This window comes from Pinus tabuliformis, chromosome 6, assembly GCF_031772625.1.
Source record: "Pinus tabuliformis cultivar Carrire ecotype Pingquan chromosome 6, CPIR1, whole genome shotgun sequence".
Lineage (NCBI taxonomy): Eukaryota > Viridiplantae > Streptophyta > Pinopsida > Pinales > Pinaceae > Pinus > Pinus tabuliformis.
In genome coordinates this window covers 1,586,945,223-1,586,962,521 of record NC_142292.1, presented here as the reverse complement: position 1 = coordinate 1,586,962,521, position 17,299 = coordinate 1,586,945,223, and the positions used below count along the sequence as shown (strand labels likewise).

The 17,299-nt window shown below is 38.3% G+C and overlaps 1 pseudogene; it reads right to left on the bottom strand.

Annotated features, from left to right (window-relative positions):
• LOC149264877 (bifunctional aspartokinase/homoserine dehydrogenase 2, chloroplastic pseudogene) overlaps positions 1 to 15,984 on the bottom strand; it is a 133,506-nt pseudogene extending 117,522 nt beyond the window's left edge.
• Between the last annotated feature and the right edge of the window lie 1,315 nt (positions 15,985 to 17,299).

Sequence of the window (17,299 nt, the reverse complement as noted above, 5' to 3'; positions counted from 1 at the left end):
GACCAATACAACCTCCAGGAAAGAAGACAGGTGCGCAGTACATCATCAACACAACATAGTATTTGTCTGAATGGGCGGAGGCGCATCCTGTGAAGGACTATACAGGGGCAACAACAACAAAGTTCATCTTTGATTATTTACTGACTAGGTTTGGTTGCCCGAAAGATTTGATGAGTGATCGCGGTACACATTTCCTTAATGAGACGATCAACGCATTGACGGAGGAATTCCAGGTTTATCACCATAAGAGTACGCCATATCACTCTAAGGCCAATGGGATGGTTGAAGCATTTAATAATATATTAGAGAATGCACTGACGAAGGTTTGTAATGCACAAATAAATGACTGGGATGTGCGCGTACTTGCGGTGCTATGGGCTTACAGGATGACTTGCAAAAAGTTGACTGGACAAGTGCCTTTCATGTTGGTTTATGGCGTAGAAGCTGTGATGCCGATGGAGTACATTGTACCTAGTCTACGCATAGTGACATTTATAGGAATAGTGGATTGCAGAGCTCTGGAAGAAAGGCTCGCGCAGTTGAAAGAGCTGGAAGAGGATATATTTCTGGTCGGATTCCATCAACAGGTTCAAAAGGAGCACGAAAAGGCATGGCACAATAGGCACATCAAACTACGCACCTTCAAGGTAAATGATTTAGTGTAATTATATGACAACAAGTTTGATAAATTTCCAGGAAAATTTCGGATGCATTGGCTGGGGCCCTATGTCATTAAGGAGATTACCGATGGTGGAGCAGTTCAGCTGGTGAAATTGAATGGAGATCCATTTCCAAGGAAGGTAAATGGCAGCCAATTAAAGCCATACACTGGGGATCCGGCTAGATGATTATATGGTGGAAGCACAGTCTTAGGACTCCAAGCAGCTAAAAGGAGGCGTGAGACTATAAAATACACTGCCTAGGTTGTAGAGCTACGCGACTAGGGTACTGCGCAGAAAGGAGGAACGTCATGGTATCAGCAAAATCGCGAAGGGAGCTATGCTATAGGAGGAGAGACTGTGCAGGGCATCCAAAAAGTGACTGTTACGGTCACAGTTCATGAGTTCATAGTGAGAAAATGACTAAGTGGAGCAGGGGGTGGCATTTAAGTCAGAATTTCAGAGCGAGATATTTGAAAATCTGCCGCCAATCTAGCATTTATGAGTGGATTTTGAGGGGAAGGGTCGGATTCAAATTTGAATTTGCCTATAAATTACAGATGGATGCCTAACAAAAAACACTTTGCATTATGAGAATTGAGGTGTTGAGCTATCAGGTGCACATGAACCTTGAGAGTTTCGAGGCTTTGGTAGCCAGTTCAGTATTAGGAATCCAGCTCACAAAAATATAGAAAAGATAGATCAATGCCTTAGAATTCAGCCTCTTTGAGGGGGAAACCTCCTTTACATTACACAAATGAACAATTCTTGGATGATACAAATGACTAAACCTCCCTTCTATATATAGGAGTCTAAGGGGTCACAATATAATCAAGCCAACCTAACAGTAATAACATAAGGGCACAAAAATAACAATAGTGGGTTTCTATGGGGCACACTAATAACAATATGGGGATAATAGGCGCACAATAATAAAAATAAGGGAGACAATGACAATAGTAATGGGGGAATCACTAGTATTATAGGGACCTAACATGCCCCTCTCCTTCCGAAGAGCGTTGTCCTCAACGCTTGAGTAGTTTTGGATGCTTCAGTATAAAATTCCCATCCTCCCATGTGGAATATTCAACGGATAAGTTCTTCCACTTGATGAGATACTTCGAAATTGATCGATTTTGTAGCTGTCGAGTTCTTGTTTCTATGACTTCTTCTGGTTCTAATATGATTTTCTCTTCCTCGTCAAGTTATTGCAATATTTTTTGAACTAGGAGCTTCTCACCTATAACCTTCTTTAAACATGAAACATGGAAAACTGGGTGCACTCGAGAAGCTGCAGGAAGCTCCAATTTGTATGCCATAGTACCAATCTTTTGTAACACCTTGTATGGACCATAATACTTTGGTGATAATTTATTATCCTTCTTAGTTTTCTTGAGGGACATTTGTTTATATGGTTGTAGCCGTAGGAATACCCAGTCACCTACATCAAAACTTCTTTCGCTGCGATGCTGATCTGCCTGTTGTTTCATTATATTTTGCGCCAACGTGAGGTTATCCTTTAAGAGTTGGAGAACTTGTTGTTGATGCTCAATGTGATGTTCCACTGCTTGAACCTTAGAATTTTCTCTTAAATATGATGTGATGGATGGTGGATGATATCCATAAAGTTCAATAAATGGGGTCATTTTTGCTGCAATATGGAAGGAAGTGTTATACCACCATTCAGCCATAGGCAACCATTTCACCCATTGTGTTTGTTTATGAGATACATAGCAACGAAGATATCCTTCCAAACATTTGTTTATTATCTCAGTTTGCCCATCAGATTGAGGATGATAAGATGAGCTATGAGCTAACTGGGTACTGAGATAAGAAAATAATTATGTCCAAAAATTTCTAGTGAAAATGGGATCTCTGTCGCTTACAATAATATTTGGGTTTCCATGTAGTTTTTGAATTGTTTCCATAAATGCAGTAGAAACTGTACTGGCTTTAAATGGATGCGATAATGCACAAAAGTGTGCATACTTAGTAAGTCTATCAACTATTACCATGATGACACTCTTTCCTTCGGACTTGGGTAAACCTGTGATAAAATCCATTGAAACCTCCTCCCAACGTTGGCTTGGAATGGATAAAGGTTGTAATAGACCTAGAGTCTTAATTGTTTCAACTTTATTTTGTTGGAAAACCAAACATTCTGCCACAAACTTTTGAATATCCATTTTAAGGCCATCCCAAAAAAATTCCTTCTTAACCCTGTGGTAAGTTTTTAAAAATCCCGAGTGCCCTCCTAAGGGATCAGTGTGTAATTCCATAAGAATCTTTTGTTTGAGTTGGGAATTTTTACATAAGTATACGCAATCTTTGTACCATAACGAATCAATTTTCTAGCTAAATGTATCAGATCTACTGGGATCTTGTTGTAAATTTTGAATGAGTGCCCACACTTCTTCTTCATTCTTCCATTCATCCCTTTCTTTGTTTATCCAATCTGGTTGGATAATAGAAATGGCACACAAAAATGCTTCCACATCCTCATCCTTTCTTGAGAGTGCATCTGCCACAACATTTTTCTTCCCTTTTTTGTAGATGATTTCAAAGTCATAACCCAACATTTTTGTTTCTCTTCAGAGGATAATCTTTGCTCTAAAAATTATTTAAGACTATCATGATCCGTTTTTACCTTGAAGTGTCTTCCCATTAGGTAGGGTTGCCATTTCTTAAGTGCATGTAGTATTGCCAACATTTCCTTCTCATAAATAGCTTTATGTAAATACTTTCCTTTGATTAGATGAATTTTGAAAGAAATGGTTCTTTCATCTTGCATTAAAACAACACCAATTCCATTTCTTGAAGCATCACATTCCACAATAAAGGTTTTTGTGAAGTTCGGCGTAGCTAAGACTGGTGCTTGGAACATTGCCTCTTTAAGATGTTCAAAGGCTTTTGTTGCTTCTGGAGTCCATGAAAATGCATCTTTCTTCAATAATGTTGTTAGAGGTGCTGCTATTCTCCCATAATTCTTAACAAGCTTGCAATAATACCCTGTCAACCTAAGAAATCCTTGCAGATGCTTTATGGATGTGGGGATTTTCCATTCCTTAATGGATTTAATTTTGCTAGTGTTTACTTTAACACCTTCATGAGATACAATATGACCCAGATATTCCACTTCTTGTACTCCAAAGAAACATTTGGAGCTTTTTTCATATAATTGTTTCTCCTTCAATAGTTTGAGCACCCTGTCAACATGTTCAATATGATCCTTCCAAGACTTGCTGTAGATTAGTATATCATCAAAAAATACTAACAAAAATTTTCTAAGGAAGGGTTTGAAAATGGAATTCATCAAACCTTGAAATGTAGAAGGTGAACTGGTAAGGCCAAAAGGCATGACCAAAAATTCATAATGACCCTTATGAGTTCTAAATGTTGTTTTCAGAATGTCTTCAGTCTTCATTCTGATTTGATGATATCCTGAACGAAGATCCAATTTGGTGAAGTAAATTGATCCATGTAATTCATCCAATAATTCATTAATGATAGGAATGGGAAATTTATCTTTAATAGTGAGCTTGTTGAGCTCCCTATAATCTGGAGACATGAGCCATGATCCATCCTTCTTGTGCACCGATACTACTGGAGCAGAGAAAGAACTTTGATTAGGTTGAATTATACTAGCCTCTAGCATTTTTGCAACCATATGTTCAATTCCACTCTTTTGGGAATAGGGATATCTGTACGACTTGATGTTTGGAGGAACACTTCCTGGAATCAAATGAATAGCATGATCATGATCACGAATAGGTGGAAGGCCTTCAGGAGTCTCAAATACCTTGGAATGATTGTCCAATACTTTTTGGAGATCTGAAGAAATAGATTATTTCGATGTAGGAACCTTTAGCAAACATAATTGTGCAATTACACCTCGTTATTCCTTATTTAGAAGCTTTGTCATACCGTTAGAGCTGATTATATTTCCCAATTTCCCTGCAATACCCATTAATTAAACTTCCTTTCCTTCCACACAAAATTTCATGAAAAGTTCTTGAAAATTAAAAGCTATTGTACCCAAGGATTGTAGCCATTGTAATACTAGTACAACATCAACACCACCCATTGGAATGGAAAGCATTGAGCTATTCAATACATATTCTCCCATGGATAGCTTGATATTATGACACTTTCCAGAGCAATTTATGGTTCCTCCACTTGCAACCATCACTTGACACTCTGGTGCTAGATATAGGAAGCAATTCAATTCCTTGGCTATCTTACAATGAATAAAATTATGGGTACTTCCCGAATCAATCAACACTTTTACCTTTTTCTTCTTGATATGCCCTTCTATCTTGATAGTTTGAGGAGTGGTAATTCCATCCAATGCATTACAAGATATGGTCATATTCATTTCTTCTTTATCTAGGGTTTGTTCCTGGAGTATATCCTCTTCTTTTTAAATTTCTTGTTCCTTTTCTTCCTCCTCTTCACAATCTATGTATAATAATTTCTTCTCAGCACACTTATGACATTTAGTGTATTTTCTATCACAACTGTAACAAAGCCATTTTGCTCTTTTTTCTTCCAATTGTTGTGGTGTCAACCTTGTAGGTTGTGGAAGGCTAGGGGCAAAAACACTTCCATTTTTATAGTTGTGAGTGGTAGGCCTCCTGGTTGCCATAATTTCTCTTTCCATTTTTCTTGCTAACCTGAGTGCCTTCTCCAATGAATTAGGTTCCCAAAGGTGAACCTCATGTTGGATATTATCCTTTAAAGTCCCTATGAACACATCAATCCTATGCTCCTCTGGAATATCTTTAAACCTTATGTTTAATTTTCGGAAGTCCTCAATGTGCTCCATCATTGAACCCTTTTGTTTGAGATTTATCAATTGGCTAAAAAAGGTGTTTATTTTTGTATCCTCATAAAGTGCTATCATTTCTTCCGTAAAAATTTCCCAAGTGACAATTTGTTTACAATAGCAAAGCCATCGGTACCATCAAATTGATTTGGTTCCAAATATAAAGTTGCAATACATACCTTTTGTGTGTTTTGCACATTATGGAGATCGAAAAATTGCACCATCTGTAATATCCATGTTCTGGGATCCTTGCCATCAAACTTCCTCATATCAATTTTTGGAACATGGTGGGTCTTCAATCCAACATTAGAGTCTATGAAATCATGATTAACATTTCTTTTGTTCTCATCATGAGTTTCCTTTACTACCCTTTCACCATTAGTAAACATTTCTTGTAGCAACTTATTCAAATTTATCTTCAATTCTTCCATCTTAGAGTCCAAGCCATTCATCTTAGGGTCCATGCCATCCATCTTAACTTGCATGCCATTCATATTAGCTTCCATGCAATTCATCTTGGCTTCAGTTACCTTTTGTGAGAGTGAAATTTGTTGTACTTGGTCTTGTAATTTTGATATATCATGTTGCATTTCTTCCTCTTCTTCACAAGTCATGCTAGAGCTTTCAGGTTTCTTACTAGGAGTTCCAATTTTCTTTTTTTGAGGCATCAATTGATGCTAATAATTCTTCACTATTGCCTTTGAATTCTTTCAAACTAATTTTTCAAACCAAACTTATGCAAAATTAAAAAAAAAAAACTACACATCTTTTTTTCACTTTGTAAGAGCTCGATATTGAATCTATTGTATCTCTATAACTGTAGACCTAGAATATCTGAAATCACATCCTGTAGTATCCCTTTGAGTCCTCTTTATAACCTCACAATTCTGATCAATATTGGCTTCTCCAAGGAAGAGTTATGCCAAATATCCCACGGTAACTTGATTATAAACTAGTTCAGTAGAGAGAACTTGTATGAAGTGCCATGTGTCACTGTTTCGATATTAGTACCTGAAACTGATATACCGAAAACTAAAGGTCGTCCTCTTTCTGAAAATTCTGACGAAATTTTAATCTGATACTCAGAACAAAAGTTATGATAATTTTCCCCAGGTCACTTGTTTGGAATGTAATTCAGGAGTCTGCAAAAATCCTAACTTCCTTAGATCATATCTCTGAAACTATAGTGAGACAAGCTTTGAAATTTAGACCCGAAGTTCATAACAATATTGAATCAAATGGTTTTTTTTTTGAGCTTTTGAAACGTCACGGAAAAAAGTTATAGCGAAAATTCCACGATGACCAGTTTGAATCAGCGAAACCCTAGAATCCAAAGCTCTGATACCAAATGTTAAGAAACTAGCTCAAAAAAAGATAGAAAAGATAGATCAACGCCTTAGAATTCAGCCTCTTCGAGGCGGAAACCTCCTTTACATTACAAAAATGAAAAATTCTTGGATGATACAAATGACTAAACCTCCCTTCTATATATAGGAGTCTAAGGGGTCACAATATAATCAAGCCGACCTAACAGTAATAACATAAGGGCACACCAATAACAATAGTGGGTTTCTATGGGGCACACTAATAACAATACGGGGACAATAGGGGCACAATAATAATAATAAGGGATACAATGACAATAGTAATGGGGGAATCACTAGTATTATAGGGACCTAACATTCAGTGTTTGACAAGTTGCCTAAGGAAACCCAAGAGCTCCTTACTAGCCTCATGTCTGTGCCCATAGAAAATGCTAGTGCTAGAGGATTGATGGCATATGAGGGAGATTCCCCTGAGATTTCAAGCATAGAGGTGCCTGCAGAAGTACTGAAATTCCTGAGGTCACCTAGGCCGAGGCCTACACCGACTAGGGAGGGTCCAAAGACGAAGAAGGATAAGCAGAAAGCGCCACAGCTGGTGCACGCGTCGCCCAGGAAACACCAAAAGAAAGAGAATCCCACCACATAGGAGAAGGGAAAGGTGGTAGACCTAGACCCCAATAAGGATGTAGAATAAATTGATATGGGTGCAGAAGACATTGAAATTAAGGTCGTAGACCCTATCTCAAAGCTACCCAAATACATCCTTCTACGCCAGGGTAAGGTGAAGATTGTGAAGGATTTGGATGAGAGGAAATTTATGCTCAACACACCTCTGATGCTGTAGAAAATCACATTTGAATGACTGCACCTGGTGCACGTCCCTCATTTAAAACTTGAGGATTGGGACCTGGCAAACACAGAGCGGTTCCCCCTCCTCGCTACTGATAATTTCATGCAGAGAGTATTTTATAAGGATTTGGGTGTCACCACGCTAGAGTTGGTGAAGTGGATTCATGGGGTCGACAAGGCAGGGTTGCTAAATCTCCTATGGTTACCGCATTACCAGTACACTCCCATAAATATGATAATGATCAAACAATCACTGTGTCTGGTGCACGACGGGGAACTGTGGTTGGAGGATCCAATCCCGATAACCAATATGTTGATCCATATGATCATTTTGTTGCCACATTCAGGGCTAAACCCAACCAAGGAATTTGATGGCAAGGAGGGCGAGCACGACCTCACCGAAAGAATGAAGGACAAGTTTAAACTTGTCAAGAAACCACGTGCATATTCCATATCAAGCATAACTGGCCTTGCGGTTAAGGTAGCCACCCAGATTTTGGCTGGGAAGATAATGTGGAAGTGTTGCACAGATGAGGTTCCAGCGCCAGTTGTGTCACTAGCGGCCCCATGCGCGGAGGGCATACAATTCAATTGGGCACGCTATCTCTGCAGTGAGTTCCTCGCGAACTGCAGAGAAGCAGAAGTCCAGATTAAGACCTTTGACTACTCTTGGCTACTGTTACCAATTGTGTTGGTCACATGGAAGTTGCAAGAGGACAGTCAGTTTCCTCCAGTCGCGAAGGATTTACCGAAAGCAGCGAAGTTTGCTTCATTGTGGGCCATGAAAGATGTTGCACGGGTCTGCAAGAGCAAGGTATTCTGGGTCTTGATAGAGATGAGTATCAATATGGCCATCAACAAGAAACCATGATTATCACCAAAAGTATTTGAGCAGTCGTCAAAATATGTGGAGTTCAAGGCGGACTTTCACTTCATTTCCATCAAAGCGCGAAAGGAATTTGAACATAAATGGTATGATCTTCCATACCTGGCGATAGATGATGCAATTGTAGTGGTCCTCGATCGCTAGCCAACAGAGTGGCACACGACCTCATATTTGTTAGCTAGGTCCAGTAAGTCCAAAGGAAAGAAGAAGAAGGAAGAGGACCGGTTGAAGATGCAGCAGTTGGCTGACAAGAGGAAAAAGGAGGTTGAGGAAAAAGCCAGAGCAGAGTGTGCTGCTAAGGAGTAGGCAAAAGAGAAGGAAGATGAGGAAGAGCATGACTTTGACAGAAGTCAGAAGTCTCCTTCACCGCAGACGGAGGAAGAAGAGCAGAAATTAGGATAGGGTGGTGCAGACTTGGAGACTACTCTGTTCCGGGTTAAGCGCACCAGGGAGCAGGAAAAGAAGGGCTGCGGAAGAAGTCCAGGGCCAGTAAATAATATCTCGACCCGATCACTTTGACAGAAGGTGATCTAAATGACATTGGGGCCACCATAAGGGACACAACTACGGAATTGATGCAACAGTTTTAGCAACAACAAAAACAATATTTGGTCTCCATTCAGATGGGTTTGCGCTAGTTGCAGATCCAGACTACTCAACTGTAGACCGGTATATGGAGGGGCAGTGCAATGTTGACTAGTTTGGCGCTGGGAACCTCAGAAGTAGCAAAGATGGTTCACTCTATGGATCCCTAGGCCATCGCGTTGCCGAATGGATCTTTGACTATAGAAGCGGAATCTGATAGGGCCACCATCAATAGATTGGGTTGAACTTGGCCACGCTTCCAAGTGAAGCCCTTCACATCGTGCAAGATGGTGTGATCGCGGAACGTCGGGCCCGAGAGTAGCGCACGTTGAATGTGATCAGCGAACAAAAAGTTAACAATAACTAGATGTTTGTAGAGAAGAATTCCACGATTGATCTTCTTAAGAAGATTCAGGAGAAGAATGAGTGCACCACAGTCGTGGTAGCTGAAGCATGCAACACCGTTCCAGAGCTGCATATCCTAGAATATGCTCTGGTCAATGCCAGAATTTGGAAGCTCAATGTAGGGATGCACGACACAAAGATAGAGTTGGCTAAGGTTCAGTTTGAGCTAAACCTTAAGATCACAGAGATGAGTTGAAGGCCTAGCCTTCGAGTCCACCAGAAGTTGAAGAGAAGTGCGAGGCCAATATCAAGGATGCAGTTGCAACAATAGATGCTGCAGTAAAGGATTGCACTGCGCTCTTCGAGTAGTCGCTCGAAGTAGTTACCAGTCTATAAGAAGATCCCAACCTGTAGAGACTAGAGATTGAGGTAAGGGAATTGCAGTAGAGGTACGACGAGGTCAAAGTGACGGCAAGCACCATCGCCATTACACAAAGGTTGGAAAATCTGTAGGAAGCAAAGGCACTGAAGGAACATGTGGACACAACATAGCACAGGGAGGCAGTACAAAAGGCCAAATTGGGGCCTTGGCTAGATGAAGCATATGTGGTCATGACCACCATTGAAGGAAAGCTAGCGAACCTGCAGGCAACACAACAGTAAATAACGATAGATAGCACAGGACTAGCAATGGAGCAGCTGGTGGAATAGGTCAAGCAGGCGGCGACGCAGTGTGCCACTAAAGTTGCAGTGGTATAAGTGGAGCTGGGAGATCTTTGCGACAAGATATCCACGCTAGTAGAGTGACTTGGGGGTGAGTCACCATATCTGTGTTGGGGGCCTGTTGGGGCGGGTCTTCTAGGGTCAATTTTGGGGTTAAAAGCCCAAGTTTTGGGGCAGAAAGCCCAAGTTTGTATAAAAATTTTAAAGTCTCTGCATTTTGTAGTCATAGAGCGCGAAAATGTGAAGTGTCATAAAGGGTTTCTACCCTTAGTTTATGTAAGTCATGTCGGCTTTAGGAGATCTACCCATGGTCCGTGGACCATGAGCTTGTATAAAAAGGGAAGTCTTAGAAGAGTCTAAGGCAGTTCAACTCAGTCTTGATATGTTTGAGTCATTGATAAATGTAATGGGTCTGTGCGAGCTAAGGGCGAAGAGCCTTAGCGTAGGAAAGATGCTCTCCAGCTATGTGCACAGAGGCCTAGGGTAGAAGTCTACAACTAAGTGCGCAGACCCCTGCATCTGTGTGCGTAGGGTAGTTGGAGTCTATAAAGAGGATTTGAAGCATAAATAAAGAGAATTATTCTGGAATTATCTGTGTATGATCTATTTTACTTCTGTTATAAATGCATATGATTATGTTATGATGAATATTAGGTTTATGCTTTAATATTGTATTGATGCGCGAATCCATATGTTTTGCTTTGTTATATGAACGCAAGTAAGAATATTTATTTATGCGAAGATCATCTTAATGCATGTTGAAGTTATTCAATACTTAAGCTAATCTGGGTAAAAATAGAAGTAAGGATAGTTATAGAGGTGTGTAAGTGTCTGATCCGCCTATCTAGGGTATGATAAGAACAATCATAGACCTTCGCAAAGGCCTAGAAGATGACTGAGAGGAGTATATTGATAAGCCCTAAAGGGCTTATCGACCTGCGCAAAGGAAGGTTTAAGGTATAAAATGACATCATTACCATCTCTGGGTGAAAAAACTTGGTTCCTGCACCCCCCCATACTGCTTCGGGTGAGACTTCAGTCCGTGCTCCGAGGGTTGATGCCGAAAGGGCCAGTAGTGTAGTTATTTTCTTGGCTAATTAACGTTGAACCTGGGTCAGGTCCCATCAAGCCAACACTAGCATTTCTGCAACCATATGTTAAATTTCACTCTTTTGGGCATAGGGATATCTGGATGGTCTGATGTTTGGACGAAAAATTCTTGGAATCAAATGAATAACATGTTCATTCTCATGAATAGGTGGGAGGCCTTTGGGAGCCTCAAATACCTTGGAATTATTGTCCAAGAATTTTTGTAGATATGGATAAATAGATGATTTCGATGTTTGAAGCTATGGTGAGCATAATTGTGAAATTACGCCCCATTGTTATTTCTTCAAAAGCTTTGTCATGCAATTAGAGCTGATTATTTCTATTGGTTTCCCTACGATACCCTTTAATTAAACTTCCTTTCCTTCCAAACAAAATTTCAAGAAAAATTCTTGAAAATTAAAAGCTATCATCCCTCAAAATTGTAACCATTGGAATCCTAGTACAATATCAGCACCACCCATTGGAATGGAAAGCATTGGACTACTAAATACATATTCCCACATGGTTAGCTTGATATTGTGACACTTTCCAGAGAAATTTGTAGTTCCTCCATTTGCAACCATCACTTGACACTATGGTGCTGGATATAGGAAGCAATTCAATTCCATGGCTATCTTGCAATGAATAAAATTATGGGTATTACCCAAATCAATCAACACTATTACCTTTTCTTCTTGATATATCCTTTTATCTTGAGATTTTGAGGAGTGGTAATTCTTGCCATTGCATTACAAGATATCGTTAGATTCATTTCCTCCTTATCTGGGGTTGGTTCATAATGTATATCCTCATCTTTTGATGTTTATTTTTCCTTTTCTTCCTCCTATTCATAATCTATGTAAAATAATTTCTTCTTAGCACACTTATGACCTTTAGTGTATTTTCTATCACAACTATAACAAAACCCTTTTTCTCTTTTTTACTCCAATTGTTGTGGTGTCAACCTTGTAGGTTGTGGAAGGTTAGGAGCAACAACACTTCCATATTTATACTTGTGGGTAGTAGACTTACTTGTTTCCATACTTTTGCTTTCAACTTTTCTTTCCACCCTAAATGCGTTCTTCAATGAATTAGGTTCCCAAAGGCGAACCTCGCGTTGGATTTTATCCTTTAAAGTACCTATGAAGAAATCAATCCTATGCTCCTTTGGAATATTAGTTACCTTGATATTAAATTTTTGGAAGTACTCAATGTCCTACACCATTGAACCCTTTTGTTTAAGATTTATTAATTGGATAAATAAGGTGTTGCTCTTTGTATCCTCCTAATGCACTATCATTTCCTCCTTAAAAATTGATCAAGTGAAAAGTGGTTTACGAGAACAAAGCCATTGATACCATAAAAACTGATTGGATTATAAATATAAAGATGAAATTCATACCTTTTGTGTGTGTTGCACATGATGGAGATCAAAATATTTCTCCATATGGAGTATCCATGTTACTGGATCCTTGCCATCATATGGTTGGTCTTCAACCCAAAGTTAGACTATTTAAAGTCATTATTAACATTCCTTTTATTCTCATCCTGAGTTTCATGGAATACCTTGTTTCCATAAGGAATAATTTATTGTAGTAACTTTGTCAAACCTTCCATATCCACCTTCAAACCTTCCATCTTAACATTCATGTCACCTTCAAATCTTCCATGTCTGCTTTTAAACCATTATTCAAAGCTTCCATTTAATTTTTGGTTACTATTTGTGAGAATGAAATTTGTTGCACCTGGTCTCATAATTTTGATATATCATGTTTCATTTCTTTCTCTTCTTCATGTGTCATAATACAGATTTCTAGTTTCTTACTAGGCGTGTCCATTTTTTTGTTTTGAGGCTTTTGGAATCAAACAATGTTTTCTTGATTTTTAGGAGCTCGATATTGAAATTATTGTATCTCTGTAATTTCGACTCTCCAAGGTCTGAAATTTCATCCTATGGTAGCCCTTTAGGTCTTATTTCCAACCCCACAAATCAGATCGAGATTGGATTCTTCAAGAAAGAGTTATGCCCAATCTCCCATGATGACTTTATTATATATTGGTTCATCATAGAACTTGTATGGAGTTCCACGTGTTACTATTTCAACCTTTGGCCCTAAAAATGATACAAAACAAATATACAGTCCATGTGATTTTAGTCACTTTTTATGAAATTCAAATCCGATGCTTGAAGAGAAAGTTATGATGATTTTCCCTAGGTCACCTATTTGAGATGGAATTATGAATCCTGCAAAAACCCTAACTTCCTCTAATCATATCTCCAAAAATATAGCGAACCAAGATATGAAATTTGTATGCAAAAGTTCACCAATATTTTAGCTCCATGTGGGTTAAATATAGCTTTTGAAACCTCATAGAAATTTTTTTATAGCTTAAATTCCAAGATGACCTGTTTGAAGAAGTGAAACCCTAGAATCCAAAGCTATGATACCAAATTTTATGCAACCAACTCAAAAAATAGAAGAAAATATAGATCAACGAATTAAAATTTGTTCTATTCGAGGGGGAAACCTCCTTTACATTACATAAATGAGAAATTCTTGGATGATACACATGATAAGACATCCTTAGTATATATGGGAGTCTAAAGGGTCACAATATAATCATATCCTACATGACAATAATAATGTAAGGGCAAAAAAATAACAATAGTGGGATTCTATGGGGCACAATAATAACAAAATGGGAAATAAATGGCCACAACAATAATAATATGGGGTTACACTAACTATAACAATAAGGAGGATACACCAGTATTATAGGGACCTAACAGGATGCTCACTTCAGGGACCAACTCGCTAATCTGTCACTCAATTTAGGGACTCCAGAGGACCTCCTTCCTCAATCCCACCAGCTGGAAGCTTCTTGCTTGGTCGAAACCAGGAGTCCAGAGGTGCCTAATATCACCCTCAAGTGCTCACATAATGATTCACCCCCTTCTAGGGAGTCCAAAATCCATTGTTCCATTCAGACATTTGTACCTCAGTCTTAATTCTCGTCTTCCCCAGATTTTTCTTTAGGATGGCCTCTACCCAAGCTTTTACAAATCTCCAGAGTTTCTATCTCAACCCATAGCCTCCAAGGGACCCGACGTATTCTAGAGATTTTATCCCAGCCCACATCCTCTAAGGACCCAAGTAGTTATAAGGCTATAGATAACTCCGTGTCGACCCACAACCTACAGGGACCTCAATATGTTACAGGGCTCTAGAGATTAGTAACTCAACCCATAACCTCAACGGATCAAGAGTTAATCCCCTTCTCTTATCTTCTCTTTGACGCTGCCTGTGAAGACCTCGTGTTGAACTTCTCTTTCACTCCACACCATTTCTCCTATATTGTCATCTTTTTTCTTTTTCTTTTTCCCCTTATTATCTCTCTCTCTCTTTTCACGTTCAACCTTTTCTCGGTTCCTTCCTCCATTGTCATTAGTGCTATGTCCTCCCTGGCTTGCAACATGTCATCCCTTTTCATAAATTCCTATTCTTTTATTTCTTGTGGTCACTTCCCGAGTGACATGGGTTTGCATATCTCTTGTTCTGCTCATTTTATTTCAAGAGCTATTTTCTTCAATTTTGAGACGTGCCCGTCTTTAATGGCTATCCTGCATTTTCAAGTTTTCTTCCTTACACAAGGAAGAAATATGTCCAAAGCAAGCAACTCCCTTACCAACTATGAAATCCATGTCCCTGACTCAGTCCCTATTTTGATTTCAATTTGTTGTAAAATTTTTGCAATGCATTTATGATTCCATTCCCATGGGATCCTCGGGTGGGGCTATCACACTATATTACAAGGATGACATATATTTGTTCTGGGAGATGAAAGATTAAAAAAAATTCTTATGACAGTAGGAATATTGTACTTCATAACTAGGATTATTCTCCGAGGGTTCAACAAATTTTCCTGAAAATATGACATTTCCCAGGTTCCTTGGTAAGATAGTGTCTTCAATATCACAACTTCACAAAATTTTCAAGGATCTGCACTCTACACACAATCCACATTTGTCCAAATTTTAATTTTCTTAGCTCTAAATAAATCCCCCATGATTTCCTCAAATAAGTCACTTCCATATATTTTGATGGTTGTTAGAAGCTTCTTTTTAGTACTAGTAATAAAACATGGAGCAATTATCATCTTAACCGGAGTATGTGAGTACCAATTATTGATATTTTACTCTGATGCTACATAGTGAGGGTATGCACAGCTAGAGCTAGTTGGATTAACAACATGGACATATCTAGTGTCCATCCACATAAGGTAATCCACACTTTTTGATGGTAGCGACCAATATCTGTGCACACCACAACTCTCTATGCCCAAGAGCAAAGTACAGAAGGAATTTGTGGCATGTCCAACTATATACATGGCGTGAATAATTTCTTTGAGGTTATTCACGTCACTTTGAAGGTGAGAGAGAAATTTATCAAGCTGATCCCATTCTAATATATTATAGGCCATTTCTTTGTGTTTTTCATGCACTTGATCAAGAGAAGCTCTATAATAAGTGTCACAGGATTGAGCCTTGAGCACGAGACCATAAAATATGTCTGTCACTTTTGACATTACCGATACAACAACCACCTTTCTCTCTGATTGATTCTCCACAATAATTCTAGCCACGTTCCATAATCTTTTAGAAGTGCACACACATGTTTTGCCAAAATTGTGAATGTTTGGTGATTGCAATATTAAAATTGGTATTAATCCATAATGAATGTGTTAACATGCATGGGGAATTCAAAGCATTTCATTATCCTTAAACTAGCCCCCTACACTACAGTGCAAGGAAGTTAAGTAGTGTGGCACTACAAAGTTGAGCAAGGTTGCATTACAACTCAAAGAGAGATAACAATTAGCATGAAGAAAATGTGGCGAAATGCACTTCCATGGAGTGAATTGCACTACGATGAAAAGAGAGAGTGTAATCAGTGTTATGGATTAAGGATTGCAATATTTATAATAGCTATATATGGGCCATTACTACTGATGGAAGTTTCACTATGACACTTCCTCTTTCATTTTTTTTTTTTTTCACTATCCTCTCCATTATTTGTTTTCATGGTTTTGAAGGCTCGAAAATCTCTGCCTACAACATTATAAGGGAGACCACCCAGTCGAGAACTTAGAGCAACTCCTTTTCCATTGAAATAGTGGTTCTGACTAGTTAAACTAGGTCCAATTACCTTCTCTCTATCTCCACTGGCTTAAAGTATGAATTTCAGCTACCAATAGAGAAGAGACATTAGATCAACCCTCCTGCTGATTAGGGAAGAAAATGATCCTTAAGCTGATCTGGGGCTCAACCAAGCCATAATTAAAATTTTCCTCTTTAATAAGAAGACTTCTAGAAATGAATAATTAAATCTAAATGTGAATTAATCCTATAATGCAAGCAAAAGGAAAAGGATCCTAAGTCTATCTTGACTAGGAATATGTGGATCTAACCCAACCAAGAACAAAATATTTAAATGATTGAGATTTAAATATGTTTGACTTATAATGAATATCAAGCTAATGAAGTAGTTCAGTTAACTAATATCATGAATACCAAAACAAATTATGTTCAGAGATATTTTAACCGAAATAATTAATCAACAACATTTAGGAATTCATTCACAAAATGACGATGATTATTATTTTAGTAACTCGAATGATTAAACAATAATATAAGGAAATAGTTCACAAAATATTACTGTTTGCTAAATCAGAATTAAAAAACTGATTTATGAGTAAATAGTTACTTAGAAATCGAAGTTAACCACATAAGAGCAGAGATAAATAACAACAGATTATTGAGGCAAATTACTCACATCGAAAATAGTACACAAATTTGAATGAAAATGACACATTTTTGCTATTATAAAAGGAAACCAATATTAAAACAATAATATTTTATTTACAAATTTATTGAAGCTATTTCTTTGGTTCTGATCTCCAACAATCCTCTACAACTCATAAAATCTACTATTAAAACAAGAACTGCAATAGT